This window comes from Eulemur rufifrons, chromosome 17 (assembly GCF_041146395.1).
Source record: "Eulemur rufifrons isolate Redbay chromosome 17, OSU_ERuf_1, whole genome shotgun sequence".
Classification (NCBI taxonomy): Eukaryota; Metazoa; Chordata; class Mammalia; order Primates; family Lemuridae; genus Eulemur; species Eulemur rufifrons.
Genome location: NC_090999.1, coordinates 39,876,765 through 39,894,169, shown reverse-complemented (window position 1 = coordinate 39,894,169; position 17,405 = coordinate 39,876,765). Strand labels below are relative to the sequence as shown.

The 17,405-nt window shown below is 46.4% G+C and overlaps 1 pseudogene; it reads left to right on the top strand.

Annotated features, from left to right (window-relative positions):
• Positions 1 to 8,493: 8,493 nt before the first annotated feature.
• LOC138398495 (U6 spliceosomal RNA) lies at positions 8,494 to 8,587 on the top strand (annotated as a pseudogene).
• Positions 8,588 to 17,405: the final 8,818 nt, after the last annotated feature.

Genomic DNA, 17,405 nt, shown 5'->3' with positions numbered 1-17,405 from the left:
TGCAGGCTGGACCTGGACTCTTGCAGCAGGAAAGGAAAGAGGATATTACCAAGCCAGGTGAGCTGTGAGGAAAGGAAATCTGCTGCGGATCGCTGGGCAGGGCCAGCTGTGGACACCTGCCAAGCCCACTGTCTTGAAACCACCACTGGCTCGGACGCACTATGACAGTTCTCTCTCTCTCTCTCTCTCTCTCTCTCTCACGCACACACACATGCATACATTTTCATCATATATAAAATGAATAAAATCATGCAAAGGTAAACTGGACACAGAGAAGACACACACAGGAAAGCACACACCTGCAAAGGCTTTGGTCCACTAACTTCACGCCCTTTTCTCTCCCGCACTTGCCACTTCCTCTTCTGATAGCAAAACATGCTCCATCCTGGTTTGATTCAACCTAAGGCCACAAGCCCCAGGCTCCAGGGCACATCTTGCAGGCATTTTAATACCCTTTTTATAAATGGGTGCCCCAGTGTTTATCGGGTGGCCCACAGAGCAGTACTGGCTGGGAGGCAGCCCCACTCAAAGTTCTGGTTCCCAGTTCTGTGCGATCCTTCTTCCAAGTTACTGAGGTGCCTGCATCAGCCAGGGGACACCCCTTCACTAGAAATCTGTGTTCCAGCTCTGTGGGGCCCCTTCTCTGAGCATCTAGGTTCCAATAAGCCCAGCCTCTTGACTTTGTGTCTTCAGCCCTTGGTGGGGCAGCTGCTTTCTGCAGTTACCACCGCTGAGATATACCTCAGGGTTCCTTTTTTGCCTTTCAGTCTGCTAATACCAGCTTAGTTCATTCCCTTTATTGAATTCTTTCTGTTAAAATAACTATGGTGATCAACTCCTTGCTAAATAATGTTTACCTGATCAAAAGACTTTCTGGAGTAGTATTAACAATTTTGGTTTCCTTGGTTAGTTTTACTGTGTTCAATGTGAATAAAAATTCATTGAATTTTTTCCAATTATGCTTTCATTTTATAATCATTAAAAAAAAACTATGGTGTTTTTCTGATTGTACTTTTACTGATATAAGAGAAAAGATAGTAGGAAAAAGCATGTCAAGTTGAACCTGCTCGTGAAGACAAGTTTCTGGGTGATGGAGTGGTCCATCCTTATCACCTGGGGCACAGAGAGGAGCTTTTCATCTGTCATGTTCAAATGATACTCCTCAAGGAACAGTGTTCAAGACCTAATTGGAAGTTACCACCCACCAAGCTGTCCAAGTTATTGACCATTTCTTGCTTAGATTCTGAGGGGATTTAGATACAGATGAACAGTAGAGGAACATATGCCCTTTAAATAGCCAGAGATTCCAGAAGAAAAGAAAGAAATTCTGAAGAAAACAGGTCTAACTAAGGAAAAGAGGACCCATGTGGAGAAGAGAATGCTGTAGAACAGATATACAGAAGGAATTAAGCAACTTAACTCTTCATAAAGACCAAAGAGAGGCCACCATGCTCTAAGTCAAGAGGGGGAGGGCCACTAAAATCACAGGTGGTTGCAATAACTACACATACATTCGGCACTAAATTTCCAATCCCTGTCTCCTTACTTTGGGAGCAATTAGTCTCGGGTGAAAAATTGCACTTGCAGCTAATTGCACCTGCAATTACCTACTTCCGGGTGCAATTAGCCACTTGAACCTAATTCTGAGTGTGCAAGTGTTTAATTGCGTATGTGAGGAGGTGATTCCAGACACAGTTAGTTGTGCCCTCAGTCTTTGCACCTGCAACTAATTGTGACTAATAAAACAAGTCTTCATACAAGTCAGGTCGAAGGCACATATGGTGACCCTGTTTGGGGAACCAAGAATTGGATGGGTTGGGCTAATAGAGGTACAAGTTTACTAACGGGGAAAAAAGGGACAAATTATTACAAATTGTCATTCTTTGGATTTATGACTACATTATCTGCATCCCTTTCCTGCAGTCGTGCTCTTCCCGGACTATGGAATATAAAGTCAGCTGATTAAAGGCAGGCACCCTGCCTTGGCTGACGTAGATATTTGCGAAAATGACAGAGGAACTTCTGCTGACACTGAGGAACAGGTGCAGGTCAGAAACACATTCCAGCCAATTCTCTGATATTTGGGTTAACTCTGATGAGGTTGTTGAAAACACTTAGGCAACAGCTATTTATTGAACTCCTACCATGTACTAAGTCATATAGTGAATCCAGAGACTAATAGACATGGCTCTTGCCTTCAATTTCATGTCAGTCTCACAAATAATTATTGAGTATCTACTATCTGTTTGGCATGTCCAAGTGCTCATGAGCTTATTGGGAAAATCCATTTATTCTGTCTTTCTACAAACACCTATTTATCAAGCCCTCTTGGAACCCACATACAAGTAGGGAAGATAGGTGCTAAATAACTATTTAAATAATCAATGTTTTCATGGCAGGGCCTGTGAGAGTGCCTGACTAAGGCCTGCCTGGGCTGAGCATTTAGGTTAGGGTGCTCCAAAGAATTGATGCTTGAGCTGAGATTTAAAAACTGACTAGGGCTTACCTAGAAAAGGGGGCGGGGAGAGGGCTCCAGGCAGAGGGAATGAAAAGGCCAAGGCTCTGCAGCAGAAAGGAACTTTCCAGCATTGAGAACGGAAGGAAGGCAGTGTGGCTGGAGCAGAGGAAAGGGGAGAGGGGTGAAGCTTATACGAGGAATGGGAGGAAGGTCTTCAAAGTTCCCAAAGATGTGCCCTGTGACTGAACCGATGATGGTCCTCCTCCAGGACGAAGGGCATTGTGTGGCCTCTCAACAACAGCCAAGAGGGAATCTTTATGTGAGACATTTTGCGCTCTCCCTCTAATCTCACCGATACCACCTGGACTCTGCAAGAGCCAGGAAAGAGATGAGGTAGAGGTAGAGTCAACTTCAGATCAACCCCTCCTTCCCACCCGCACAACCCTGAGCTTCCGCCTAAGCCGGTAACTTTGATTGGGAGGTGAGATTAAAGTTTTACATTAAACAAGACCAGACCTTTACACTTGAAAAAAAAATCTCATTATCAAAACGGGGACTATTGAAATAGTTGGAAGTAATCCAGAAAGCTATGGGATCTGCATGAGATGTCTCTAAAGGGCGGGAAACAGGCCCTGCCTGAGCATATCTGAGGGCTGAGTGGGGGGCACACATGGCCTCCCTGTGGTGCCCTCCATTGAGGCAGTGGGTTCAGTGGCCAGTGATGCACAGGAATGGTGCACGTGACCCACACAGCTGAGGGCCGACAAGGCAGGGAAGTTCCATGAAGACAAGAAGGACCCATAATACTCGGATAGAGAAGGGACCAGGCATTGCAGGAGGAGAACGGGGATGAAGTCCATTCTCTATTGGACCGGAAGCCTCAAGAAGTCTGGCCATGGCTACAGTGGAAGTTCTGAGGTGCTAGAAGTAGGGCTGGGTGGAAGATGGGCTGAAGCCAGATGGAAGGAGCCTGGAATGCTGGGAAATAGGAGTTAGGAGTCTCTGGCATCAAACTCAGCGTTTCCTCCAGACTCCCAACAAGCAGAAAATGACTTGGTTTGAGCTTAAAGTGAGGGGTACATCCAGATGAACTCCCTTCCAGGGCTGAAATCGTGGCCTTGGCCCCGCCTTTCTCTTCTGTGTGTTGTCTAGTGGGAAGGTGAGAAATCTCCACGGTGAGGACTTTCCCTCCCCGACCAACTCTTTCCCCAGCACTTTGGGCCAAGGTGGTGCGTGCGCAGAGTATGTCTTTAAGGTTTGGAGGAGAGCAGCGGAATCCCCTTGGTTCCTCTTTTCTCTCTTGTGGCGGAGACTGGCTTGATGCTTGCCAATTCAGTCACTCCCTTCTCAACACACAGCAAGGCTACATTTCCCAACCTTCCTAACAGCTGGAGTCACATAACAGGATTTTAGTCCAACAGCCAGTATAGGCCTGGCCTCTAAAACGTCCAGTCCAATCTTCCACTCACTCTCCCCTCCCAATTCTTGGGTCTGGGAATAAAGGACTGTGAGATGGGGGAGACACACGATGGTGGGAACCTGCGTTCCTACTTGGAGGTGAGACAGTGCACACAACATGAGCAGCAAAGAAACAGGTGCTTGGTGAAGCCTTGAGATGGGAATGTATTCATCACTGCATGTCTACTCGACCCAAACGTGTCCATCCGATTCCAACTCCAGTGGTCCTGCGCTCTCACTTCCCTCCCTCCTACACTCTTCCCACAGCCCCCTGGGCCTCAGTCGTTTTCTTGCAGCAAAGCACTCCCAGCTGCAGGAGGTGGGGGAAGAAGACCCATGCTGGAAAGGCTCAGGCCTTTGTCCCCCGCAGCATGCTACGGCACACCTCTCGCCTTGGCTGTTCCCCCTCCTGGAATGCTCTTCCTCCAGGTGTTCACTGGTGGCTTCTCCTCAGCTGAAATGACCCCTTCTAAGAGAAAGTTGCTGCCACCACCCACCCACAACTCACCCACACAATACTCTCCTTTACTGCCTTCAGGGCTGTAAATTATTCATGCAATTACCTCATCTGTTTATTGTTTTTCTCCTTGTGGGATGTCCTCTCCACCAGAACAAGGACTAGGTTTTGTATGTTGCTGTTCTTTTAATGCCAGAACATGCCTGCTCCTACTCAATAAGTGTTGGCAGAGCACAGGGGCTCATGCCTGTAATCCTAGCAGTTTGGGAGGCCAAGGTGGGAGGATCACTTGAGTCTAGGAGTTCAAGACCAGCCTGAGCAAGAGCAGCACCCCGTCTCTACAAAAACTAGAAAAATTAGCTGGGCATGGTGGCATGTGACTGTAGTCCCAGCTACTCAGAAGGCTGAGGCAGGAGGATCACTTGAGCACAGGAGTTGAAAGTTGCAGTGAGCTACAATGACGCCACTGCACTCTAGCCTGGGTAACAAAGTGAGACCCTGTCTCCAATAAATAAATAACTGTTGAATGGAGGCCAAGGCAGGAGGATCACTTGAGGTCAGGAGTTTGAGACCAGCCTCAGTAAAAGCAAGATCCTTTCTCTACTAAAAGAAAGAAATTAGGCAGCCAACTAAAAAATAGAAAAAATTAGCTGAGCATGGTGGTGCACACCTATAGTCCCAGTTATCTGGGAGGCTGAGGCAGAAGGATTGCTTGAGCCCATGAGTTAGAGGTTGCTGTGAGCTGGACTGATGCCACGGCTCTCTAGCCCGAGCAACAGAGTGAGACTCTGTCTCTAAATCAATCAATCAATCAATCAATGTTTAATGAATAGATATATATTCCCACCTCCAGGTTATCTAGCCTCACTCCCTTTACAGATGAGGAAATCAACCCTTTTCACTGAAAAAGAGGAAACACAAAAGCAGCAAAGGCAACTCCACCACGGTAGCTGCTTCCGGAGTGCTGGACTTGGATGTGATTTATTCAAATGAAAACTCTTGGGGAATTGTTTCAGAGGGATCCATAAAACAAATGTCATTTTTACCTAGAGAATTCACCCAACCTTCTAACCAATTTCAAATATAGTTCTTTAATGCAGATTTGACAAATTTGAAAGCTCTTACACACAGCCATTTATCATCTAATGTGTGCCTGCCCTGCACCACAGTTTAAGTTATAGCTTTTTAATGGGGTAAAACATTTCTATAAAATCATCAAAATACCTTAAACCAAAACTGCCTATAAGAAATTGATGAGTTTCAAGCATTGATTCAACCCCTGAACACATCAACCTTGCCATTGGCACCATGGGCACTTCTAATAAAAGCAGCTAAGGAGGTATAATGAATATCTAATGAACCGTTTTGTATGTCTATGTTGCTTCTCGAATTGGAAATAAATCAATGAGCCTTACAAAATGCATATTTTAGTGATATGTTCATAAACAACACTCTTGTTTTTCTCTTGTGATTCGAGTGTCATTCTTCTTTATATCACAACTGAAGATTTAATAATTTATTTTAGGTACACAAAACCCAAAGCTTAAAGGGGAGAACAACCGAGTCCATATTTGATTTTTAAAGTGTCCTTGTGGGTAGAAGCTATGTGGGTCATAAAAGTAAACCAAAGTGCCCACAATCTAGTAGCAAACATAGGGTATGTGAATAGTAACTGGTAAACCAAGTCATAGAAACTTCCATGAAGATGATTTCAGGAGAAGGCCTAGATCGGGTGGCCCAGGGCTACCTGAGGATAAACAGACCGTGCTGACCCTGCGTTGCAGTCAGCCAGGGGCACATCGGACTGGAGCAGGCTCCTCCAGTGTGTTCACCTGGGGACCTCCTCCTGCCAAAGCGTTTGGCTGTGCTGTCCCACCCCTTCCCCAGCTGGACATGGGACACGAGGTAAGTTGCTTCTTCCCCTGTTGGCTCAAACCCTGTGACCCAAAACTCCCTCTCTATCTCAGCAACTTCCCTTCCAGAGGCCAAATATAACCATCCCTTTCCCGGCTCACAAAAAATTCCAGTCACTGCAGCGCACAGCGACAGACGGCCAAAGAGCATCTCACCAGCCCAGCCCACAGCCAAAAATAACGGCCACTTGGTTAGTACAGACTGGGGATTTTTTTTTTTTTTTTCCTGTTTGTTGAGATTTTGTTCTGAGTTGTTTTTTGTTTTGGTTTTGGATTTTGTTTTTGTCATTTGAAAGTAAACGAAGCAACTGAAGAAGTGGCTACATCCACTTCCCACGTTAGGTTCACAGGTTTAGGTCCAGTCCTGGTGGGTCACGGCCAGAGAAGCAGTCACTTCTTAAACCTGCCCAGCCGCCCACACGAAAGGAGGGTCTGGGAAGTGTGTCTCCTCCCCACTCTGTCCAGCAGTGCCTCGTGCACGGCCAAGGTCACGCTGGGATCCAACCACCCGGCTGCACTTCCTCTTCAGTCTGGCTGGAGCAGGGCTCTCCGGGCTGGGTGGGGACGTTTCCAGGCCAGCACCCATGATGCACCTGGGCCACAGACAGGCCTCGGCCCCGAGCTGTCGGTGCAGTGCCCTCTTCAAGCACTAAAACGACTTAAATTATTAATTTATTTCTTTAAAAATACACAGTGTTCAACCACAACCAAGCCCACTTTTGATCCACTCCATGACACATATGGCTCTTGTCAACCAGGTTTGTTGCAGGCAACAGACACATCTTGTTAGATCTTACCTAGCCGGTGACATTAAATTGAAGCGTGCTAAAGAGACGTGGGCTAGAAAGATGATTGCCTTCTCCGTGCCCTGTTTCCAAATGCAATGAATAATAAATAATTGTGCAAAACTAGAACCTTCAATTGTTGGAACATCTTTGTACTTTTGTTCCTCAAAGGCAGAAAGTTTTCTGGCATTATGTTTCTACCTGAGGAAAAAAATACCCCCTTAATTTCTATATGTGCAAGCATATCACACAGATATATCTCATTTCTTGTCATGTTGTATGCTGTCCCAGATCAATAAATAATTTATGTATTTAACACATTTATCAGCTCTCCCATATACAAGTGTGTGTGTACATATGTATATATAATCTCCTATGTGCTGGTTTCAAAGACGTCTTCTATGTTAACGGAAAGCAAGCAACCTCTTGAGTGTTTCTCCACCATGAAATTAACTTTGTATCTTATCCATCAAATGAGTGAAAAGTGATAACAGGTCCGTGTTCTTTACAGAAAACTAAGTGCTAGTCTACACCAGAGAAGGAGTAATACTAAGAATTTCACACGGCATGTTGGTCTGAAATTGTTCCCCTCCCTTATTTATTTTTTTTTCAAGGAAGGTCTTTATTACTCCAGGGCCACTTAAATTGTAGAGGGAATACAGCTCCTAAATTTCAACTTGTTCTATTTAAGTTGCTTTTCCTTTGCTTCCCCCTTGAAGTATTTATCATGCTTGTCATTAAGAACTGCTTCTGAGCACCTAGCGGTGCCAAGCCTGGTACCAGGTGCATGTGTTTGGCAGTCCTCGCCTCCATCGCTCTGCGTAGGCTCCAATTTGGATTCACCCGTGGTCATCACTCACACTCTAGTGGCAGCAGCATCCAGGGGTGCTACCAACATAATGACAAGCAGCAAACATGAACACTGGCAGCAGCTGCCGTGGGGCAGAGTCACGTGGCTGCACCTGACTCATGCTTGCCTTTCTGTGCCCACCGCCTCTCTCCACCCATCTTCCCCATCTGGAAGGCTTCTGTGCTACATCGATGCCATGAAAGAATCACCAGAATGATAGACTGTTAGAGGAAGGCGTCTGAAAAATAATCTAGTCCAACCTGCTCATTTTAAAGAAAAGGAAATGGAGGCCCTGAGGGGTTAAGTTCCTTGGCCAAGCTCAGGCAGGTGGTTGTTGGCAGATCAGAGACTGGAATTAAGCATTTGAATCCACTTCCAATGCTCTTCCCACGATGCCAGTGGCTTCCCAACATTTGTTAGTACAATCCACAGCATGAAGTCAGTTTTCCATCATGACTCACACACATGTACACATACATTGTAACGAACACACACGTTTCACAAAACAATACTTACTATGTGACACACTTTGATATTTTCTACTGTATATTCATGTTTAAATATTCTAGAGATGGCTTAACAGCAGGTATACTAAAATTGGAACAATACAGAGAGGATTAGCACAGCCCTTGCACAAGGATAACATGCAAATTTTTCCATATTTTTTGTACATTTACCAAATGTAACTTTTCTTTCCAGGGATAACATTTATAGGTATATAGTCCTATAGTTTGCATTTTTTTCCTAATTAGTTATATCTCCTGAATGTCTAGGAAGGTGGGGGTTGAATTAGATATAGCACAGGGTTCCTTCCAGGTCCAACCGGTCATGCTCCTGATCAAGAATGATCTTACTGTCCAATCTGTCCTCAGCTCTGAAAGGCAGAATGATCTAGCAGAGAGAATACTGGACTTGGAGTCAAGGCCCAGCATCTAGTCTTGGCTCCACCAAATACCAAATGTGTAACTTTGGGCAAGTTGTCTCTGGATTCTGTTGTCTCACCTGCAAGATCAAGCTGTTGCTAACTGACACAAGTTCTGAGAAGTAAATGAAATGATGTAAATTAAAGCAATAAAAAGCTCTATACACAAGACTTGTCCTGGAATAGCAATGATCTTAAATTCTCACATTTAAGAGAAATGTGGTATCTAAAGATGTTTCTGGATTCTCATCAAAACACCTGCATAATATATTATGAATAAATTTGGTAGAAAAAAGAAAAACTATACCCTGAAACTGGCTCATTTTTAAATGCTTTTGCAGGTGTTTGAAGAGGAGGGGTTGACCCTAAATCTTGAAGACGTTGAGCCTTGAAAAAGTAGAAGTCACCATGACCAAAGACGATGCCCTGCCCTTGAAAGAGAAAGGTGATGAGCCTCAAATGGAAAAATGTATTCAAGAAAGGTTGCTACTAGCGAGTTCAGAGGAAGAACTGAACATTTGGCAAAAATTTCAGATAGAACAGCCATTCTGAATGCTGGTGGGAGAAGTGAGGTCGAGTACATGAAAAGATGGAATTCCAGAGGCACTCAACGTTGTCCTAGGTGCTTTCAAAAGACGCATCTTCCTAGGAGGTGGCCGGGCTTGGTTGCAGTGTATTCCAGCTTTGGACTCCCTAAATCCAGTTAATAAAGATCAGGAGCTGATATAGAAATTATTTTTAAAAACATTCAAAATGTCTGCAATGACCTAGCCAAGAAGGAAAGTCAGGAGGATCCTTGACAGCTGGGAACATTAGGCAAAGCCAGAAGTCAGTTGGGAAGCCAAGCCCTGAGATTTCGTGGCCAGGGTGTGGAAAGGCATCTCTGGCGCGACTCAGGTAGGAAGGGTGGTGGCGGCGACCGCTGCAGCATAAAGCAGCGCCGTCGCCGTCAGGAAGCAGGGGCAGGGTGGACGGAGGTGACGTGCTCCAGTTCCCAACATAATGAGTCACCGCTATTCATGAACTGTTGCAGGAAGCTCAGAGTTGTGTTTCTCAGCAATAATCTCAGAGAAATTACTTGAAAAAATAGACTAAAGAAAAGGTTAAGGGTTTCAGTTACAGGTTACATTTGACAAAGTATACGATGGTTTATGGTCGTCATTGTCCATACCTACAAATAACTTATTTCGTGTTTTCGATTGAGAAGACACTTATACATTTCTTTAATAATAAAAAATATATATATATTTTAAAGCTATTTGTGCTGACAAAATCAATTCCACAATCCCTCTAAGCAGAGCGTTTGGAGATGGCACGCTGGGGGGGGGGGGGGCGCGGGGGGCGTGGGGGGCCGCGGGGGGCCGCGGGGGCCGCGGGGGGCGCGGGGGTCGCGGGGTCACGGGGGGCGCGGGGGCGGCCTGGCCCGCAGACCTCCACCGCAGGCGCCTACCGGTCCCTCTTCTCCCACGGGCTCCCGCCAGCCTGCTCTGATCTTGTCCTTCCACAACTACTCCCGCTGCATCCCTCCTTCCTGGGGCCTTTCCGATGCCTTCTAGACACCCCCCCCCCACATCAACTTTGGGGACACCCCCTCCATCAACTTTGGGGAGAAGAGAGGAACATTCCTTTCTCTCCCTGTTTCCGCTGGGGCGGGGCTCTCCCGGGGCACTGCCCATAGCACCCCATGTCTTTGCAGAGGGGGGCCTCATCCTCCCATTCTCCAGGGCCTGGAAAGGGACGATCTGTATCTTCTCTGCCCCTCGGGGAGACGTCATTCTTCTACCTTCACGTAAATCCCTTCCTCTCTCCCTTATTCCGCCTGGCTGCCCATCATCACCCCGGACCTCCTGCTCACCTCTTGGTGACTGACCATCTTTTCTGTCTTAGATCTTGCCACCGGCTCGGGCGCTTTAATATCCATCATGTGGACAGCACATCCAACAGCTTCCCGTCCACGCTCCTTCATCCCTCCCTCCCCTGGTTACTTCCATGCCTAACTTTGCAGTCACCTAGAGTAGTCCCACCTGAGATATTCTCAACCTTTATCCTCCTCTCAGATCACAGCCTCCTCTCCTGAGATCCTTGTTCCCTTAGATCAGTTAAGCTCGACTTTCAATCTTCTGGAGCCAATCTCTCCCCCATTCTTTCCATTTCCCCTGCTTTGTACTCCCTTCCCTTTCCAGCCTGGACTCTAGAGTCCAGCACTTCAACCCCACTTTTGACCACGCCCGAAACCAACAGTCTACGAATCTAGTTCATAATGCACATCCGACAATGAAGCAGGAAAAATCACTGAACATGTAGCCTCGACATGTATTTATTTATTCATAAATTGCATACATTTTACTATTGGACTGACATTTTCTTCATTTTAAAACATATCACAAAAAATAGAAAGACATACATGACAAGATTTTGAAAGGCCAATATTATAAGTGTTGTGGTATTCTCTCCCCATTCCCATGCAATCACCTTATAGAGCCTCTGGGCACTGCACACCCCACTTTGGGAACCACAGACCTAAACCCTGTCACTCTCTTCTCCCTCCATCCCATCACCCTGCAACGCCATCCCTGAGCCCATCTAGCCATGAGCATCCTATTCTCTGCCAGGTGGCTGAAGGATGCTGGAGGACCTGCTCTGTCCCACGTAACCTATCTGGACTTACTCCTTCAGCTCAAGGCAATGTCACTGTTAGCCCTCAAGGGACAACAGTCGAGCAGATCTGCAAGAGAACTTTGATCTTCATCTATCGCCAGCACCAAGCTCAGTGCCTGGCACTTGCCTTGACCACGAATGTTCCTGCATTGAATTGTGCACACACGTGGTGTCTGCCTCACTCTGGCTGCATGGTTGTACAGGCACGAAGAACGTAGTGGAGAAAGTCCCAGTAGGTCAGGAAACCCCAGCTAGAGCACTGAGTGCTGAAGCTGTGCCAGCGTTCCTAACCCTCACGGCACCGCTGTCTGTCCATTGTGACCCAAACAACAGACCTGCCTTCAGCAGCCAGACACTCTACAGTTAGGCCAGGTGTGCCTGCGGCCGTTTAATTAAGACCACGTTGGTGCCTTGACTATTCTAGGGAGTGGCTATGGAGGTGGGAATAGGGCCCTTTTGGACAGTCTTCTCTTTATCCAAATGCTGGCAGCAGCCCTGGCTCAGGCACAGTTGTAGTGCCATTTCCTTTAGACCCCCCCCCCCCACTCAGAAGGACTCAGCTATCAGAGGGACCAGGTGAGCAGGAGAGTGACAAATCTGAGACCATCCAGCCTTAGGTGGACACAGCAGGGACCAGGATCCAAGCAGGGCTGCCAGAGTGAGCACTGGGGAGCGGTGCTTGTGACCCCACTTCCCTCTCTGGCCACAAGGGCACCCATGACACACACACAGTGGCCCCCTGGTGACGCATCCCAGGGTAAGCCGGGTTTGTAGAAGGACACAGGACAGCTACGGCACTTTCTCGGGGGTAAAGATGATTCAGGCAAAATTCCCTCACTTCCTATGGCTCTTTCCTCTTCTCTTGTCCCCTTCCTCCTCCACTGCTTCCTAAGGACTGCTCCATAGACTGCTCCCTGCAGCGGAGTCACTCAAGGGCTATTATAAATGCAGGTTCCTGGGCCTCATCTCAGATGGATTGAATTAGCAACTTTGAAGCTGGAACCAGGGAATCTGCACTTAAACATCATTTTGCCTATTGAAGTTTGACACCACCGAAAAAGTCTCTTCTCCATTCTTCCCAACTGTGCATCCCTAATCCCTCTCGCCACCATTTCCCTCCACCCCCTCGTGCCTGAGGCCATCGTGGTGAAGCCAATGGAGACTCAAATGGAAGGACCTGGACAGAAGATTTCCTGGGCTTTCACCTTCCTGTGCTGACTATGAGCTTGTCCCCTACTGCATTTTAACTTATGACATCCCCTCACTTGGCTCCTAAAGGCCCTGCTTCATTTCATTTGGCCTACTTGCCCAAGATGAATAGAGTTGCCCGGAGAAAACCGTGCCAGCAGGTGGCTGAGATTTGGCCTAATGCTGATCTATTTTGGGCCAAAGCCACCGTCCACTAATAGATCTCTCCTAATAGACTTGCAAAGATGGAGATCTTAATCAACGCTAAACAAGAGTTATAAATCATAAAGACAGTCGCCACCTACTTACCTCCCAGGGCTGGGTGTGAATGAGATGACCAGGACCATGAAGCACTCCGCACTCAGAGAAAATTCTCTGAGCCATTCTTCCGCTCACAGGATTTCCACAGCACCAGTCCCCAGGCAGCTTTGACAAGTGAGCTATTTTAGTATGAGAACAAGTGGAGTTATTGTTATCTCTGCTCTGAATCAAGGATAAAGAGAAAAGGTGAGAGGGAGAAGGAGGGTGCGGGAGAGAGGAAATGGGGGTGAGATGCGGAAGAGCGGGGAGGACCTCAGGCCCCAAAAGGAAAGGAGCCCGCGCTGTTCCCTGGAAGGCGGGCGCCAAGCAGCGGGTTTCTGGATGAAAATCACCACTTGACTCTCAGCAACCGCATCTGCAGTCCCAGGGTCTAGAGGGCCGTGATATGTGTCAAGCGGCTTTGTCAACAGGACAGCGTCCTCTATCCAGGGTGTCTGCTCCCTGCCCATGACCAAGGAGCTACCGCCCCTTTCCGACAGCCCCACCCAACGACGGACCAAAAGGAAGCCTGAATAGCAAAGCTGCCTCATCAGTAGATGCATTTCTACTGTCCTTACCAGATTACCTAGGACCCTAACGAGGGTGCTATTTTAGCAAGAAACTGAAAATGAGAAGAGCATCTGCCCTCAGAACACGCTGAATGCCTATTTTAACCCCCAGCCCTGGGGAGGTCAGCGATGCACACTGGATTTAAAGCGGCATGCATATTTATTTTGCGACCGGAGGGCCCTGAGCCGCAGCTTCCTGCATTCTGCTTTGTCAGCATCAAAGATTTGCAGCCATAGGCACGTTGAGCTCCCTCCGGGGCTCTCCTCCTCGGAGTCTGACTAAGACGAGAAGTTTACCCCAGCTCTTAATGAAGAGACTTCCTTCAGTTCCCATCTCTGACTCACCCTCCAGCCCCCAGACGAGTCCGCAGACAAGCCGGCCTTGCCGCAAGGTGTGCTCGGCACCGGGACCTGGCCACCAGAGGGAGCCAGAGAGCAGTGAGGGCGCAAGCGCAAGGGCTCCCCAAAAGAGCTCCAGCCCAGAACCGCCCAGGCTGGCAAGCGTTTGCCAATGCGCCCAAACATCTCACCTTCGTTGCACTGTTCCTTGGTAAACTCTTATTTTCGTGTTTATCAAGTTTGGATGGAAAACAAAACAATTAATTTAAAAAGCAGCACACAAGAACCTAAACATTATTTATGTCTCTAATTATCTCATTCTAGTGGGTATTTTAGTCCCTGTCTGGTCAGGACATTAATTATCTTCATAACTACAGCAAAAGTTAAATAATAAGCACCCAAGGCTACAGCACTACTGTAATGTGCAGGCTTAAATGAACTTATAAATTTTATTAATGGATGCTTTATACAACTCCATATATTATAAATCAAACAAGAAACCTATTTCTATCTTTTAAGGGTGCGGTGAAAAAGCTTTAATATTATTGAGGATAATTTTTATTAAGTTTAAAACTCCCTTTTTTCAGTAATGAGACTGTTATGAGGATAATTTAATCTAGTTTGTCATGAGGCACCCCGGCTTGTTAAATAAGTTAATAAATGACTGTGCATTAATCAAAGTGACAAAGCTATGAAGAGCTGGGATGGGAGACAATTCTGGTGATAGTATTAATTAGTATTTAATTAGAAACTTAGGGCCCATAAATAAAAAAAAAATCATGGTAGAGACATTTATGCAAATTGCTTAGAGCCTGCAGTGGAGTTAGCTTTGCTTTAAAGAAACATGATTTTTTTCCTAGCATACTGTACACAGCAGCTCTGTGGCCATATCACGTGGCTTAAACGAGCTCTCCTTTTGTTTCCAATTTGTTCCAATTACAGGCCTGTAAATTCAAATCATTCTTTTGACCGTCTTGATTGAAATGTAGAGTTTCCACAATATCTGCTGGGAGTTCTTTTATGTTTTTTTCTTTTAATAAAAAGGGAGAAATGTTTTAAAGACATAGAGAGCTTCAGATTCTTTTAATTAAGATATGTGCCACCATTTTCTAAGAACAATTGTGGATTCCATTTGGTACACAAACAATGCCTCTTTTTTAATCCTGGTGTGCTGTAACTAGGATTTGTTATATGATATTATATGGAAGACTGCATAGACTCAACTGTCATAATTTTTATGGTAATCATAGCATTTTTCCCTTTTCTCTCAATACCACACTTTGATAAATGGGCAATTTTTGATGCCCCCCCCCAGAAATAATAACCATTTGGTTCTGAACGTCACTACTTTCCTAAGGCACATGTCCCCCTCCTTTTCAGACTTTATTATTTGTTGCATTTATTCAAGAAAGGTTATCCACAGTAAAACTGCTTTTTCTATTCAACAGTCTATCTCTGTCATGGTTCATTTATGTGTGAGCATGACGGACTGAAGCCCGTATTATCCACAGCTGACAAGTGTCAGGCCGACAGTTCAATCAGCCCTTCCTTGAGATGGTGCCCAGGGCCCCGTGTTTGAAGTAGGACAATAAAGCAGGCAACACAATCAGGGCAAACTGATCCAATCCCTGCATGTAAAGGGGATTCTGCCTAATAACACAGTGCAGGCTTTTTCCCTCTCCAAACACATTAGTCCTTAAACAGTGACTTGGCCCTTAAGAAAATCTGTGACTGACATGAAAATGCTGAAGTTTTAACGTGGTTGGTTTATCCATAACCTCATGGGGCTGCTTCTTTGTGCAGACTGGTTTTGTCAAAGTCAGAAAAATAATGTATTCAGTGTCTGATCATTTTTAGGGAGTTATTTGAATGGGATTTTAAGTCAGACATCCTGGTGTTGACACAGGGATCATTTTCTTGTCCTTTTGTTTTACATTTGTGGAACAGATCATTTGCATCGGCTAATAAAATTAAATCTCTGAAATGCATACAAAAGCAAGCTCCCTTCAGCAACACTCCTGAATTCCCCGCACCAGCCGAGTAAGCAGAGTTGCCGGATGTGTTTCTTTATATTAGGTCTCTCTAGAACACAGGCTGTAATGCAAACACATCTTCAAAATTAGTGCTCCTTCGGCCTGGGTAATACCTGGACTCAAATGTATATTAAAGCATTTCACTACAAATCCTGACAATCAGCAGCAGAGCCAAAGTCGATAAAATGCTAATAACCTGCAGTCCACTCCTTGGAGGGACGCGGATACTATTGCCAGGCTCTTTTGCAGCCTTCAAACCGTCGCCTGTGAAAACCCGGCAAGGGAATGTTGCTCACCTCTTTAGCAGGGGCCAGAACACTAAATGCCAAAGGACCCCTTAAAACATCATAAAACTTTCAAACTTGAAGGCGCCACAGAGAACGTCAAATCCAACTTCATACTTTATGGGTGAGGCTCCGAGTCACTATGTGACTCCCAAGGTCGAAGAGCTTGTATGTGGCAGCGGAAAGAAAAGGTAACAACAATGACAAAGTCCTCTGAATTTTGCTTCTCTTTCTCTGGCTGTGCTAGGAGGGCCAAGTTAGTGTAGAAGAGTCTTGTGAAAAACAGAATCCAGAGTGCAGAACGTGAGGAATGATGCCTGGAGCTACCACACGTGACTTATGTCAATTCCCTTCTTGGACGTTCTGGGATTTCTAAGCAATGTATTCTCTGCATGCTGGTTATTCTCCGTCTACACTGCCCTGGCCCCGCCCACCCATTACCCACAGTCTCTGCCCTGCCTTGTCCCTGCAGACCACATCATCTGGGCTCCCTTGGTTGCCAGCTCCTGGTTGGGTTGGAGACCAGGGGGCACTGATGGTCAACCAGGGGTGGGAGGAGAAAGGCCAGGCTGTGTCCTCCTTCCTCAGCTTCTGCCTTGACTCCCTGTCCCTGCAGAGGCTGCGTCCCTCCAGCACTCCTGCTCCCACGAGGGCCCCTCCTCCGTGGTACCCGCAGTCCTGGGCCCCCGCCCCTCAGTTTCCTCTCCCTGGTTTTTCAGTCTTAGGGGCCAACAGCTCCCCACTGATGCTAGTCTGAGGCACCTCCCGTCTCTCGTTTGCCCACCTGACCTTGCCTGTACTTCCGAATGTAGTCAGTCCCTTCTGTAAAGTTCCCAGCAAAACCATCTCAGGGGAATTCCATTTCCCACTGGGACCCTGATTAATGCATTGAGTTACTTAGATTTCTAACTGGTCTTTCTACATCTAGTCCAGTAGTTCATAACATATTTTGGAATCCCATAGAGAATCTGATGAAAGATATAGGCTCTCTCCCCAGAAAAAAAAATCACTTAGACACATATGCACAAAGGTTTGCAGACAATTGTAGTGTTCACAGGCTCTTAAAGGCTATCTACAAATTCTCTAGGGTGTCTGTGAAACCCCCAACATGTCTGCTAAATGCACCTTCCTAAAACACCTATTTGTTCCGTTCTATCATATCACTGTGCTGCTCAGCAGCCTCCAGTGGCG